We start from the raw sequence: 804 nt of genomic DNA, 5'->3' as shown, positions 1-804 counted from the left end.
AATTATCTTTTTTAGAACATAACTTTTATTCTTTTTACACTATTTCTATTTTTTTTCTTCTCTCTACAGTAATTTTTCTTCTCTCTACTACTTCTATTCGTTTTTCTTCTCTCTACAGTAATTATCTTTCTATAGTAAATGCTCTTTTAATACTTGTGTACTCCACGACATATGTCTCAAATGGAACTATCACATTTTTACACTACTTCTATTTTTTTTCTTCTCTCTACAGTATTTTTTAGAACATAACTTTTATTCTTTTTACACTACTTCTATTCTTTTTTCTTCTCTCTACATTAATTATCTTTCTACAGTAATTATCTTTTTACACTACTTCTATTCTTTTTTCTTCTCTCTACAGTAATTATCATAAACCCTATGTAAATAATTTAACAGCAGTCTAGATCTAAAAGATATAATAATAATTGCTCATGGATTTCATTAACAAAATAATAAATGAAATAATGATGATACATAACAGAAACAACTTAATACATGGTCCATTATAAGGGCTTTTGGTTTAGTGGTATGATTCTTGCTTTGGGTGCAAGAGGTCTCGAGTTCAATTCTCGGAATGCCCTCGAAAAGGAAACAAAAAACAAAAAAAAAAAAAAAATAGTTATCAATGGGCAACTTATATAAATTTCATATATAGACTAGCAACTAAGTGGTATGATTATTGTTTTGGGTGTGAGAGGTCTAAGTTCAATTCTCAAAATGTCCCCAACAATATTATATGAAAATGAGTTAAGCAAGATAATATGATTTAAAATGTGAATTTTAAACATTGAACCAAGAACATGA

The 804-nt window shown here is 27.1% G+C and overlaps 1 non-coding gene across 1 annotated transcript; it reads left to right on the top strand.

The window, feature by feature from the left end:
• Positions 1-509: 509 nt before the first annotated feature.
• Positions 510-581, top strand: TRNAP-UGG. The gene has a single exon. It is a non-coding gene; the product is annotated as a tRNA-Pro (tRNA).
• The last annotated feature ends 223 nt before the right edge of the window (positions 582-804 follow it).

Source organism: Cucurbita moschata, unplaced genomic scaffold (genome assembly GCF_002738365.1).
Source record: "Cucurbita moschata cultivar Rifu unplaced genomic scaffold, Cmos_1.0 Cmo_Scf00092, whole genome shotgun sequence".
NCBI classification, from domain to species: Eukaryota; Viridiplantae; Streptophyta; class Magnoliopsida; order Cucurbitales; family Cucurbitaceae; genus Cucurbita; species Cucurbita moschata.
This window is presented reverse-complemented; position numbering and strand designations above follow the sequence as displayed.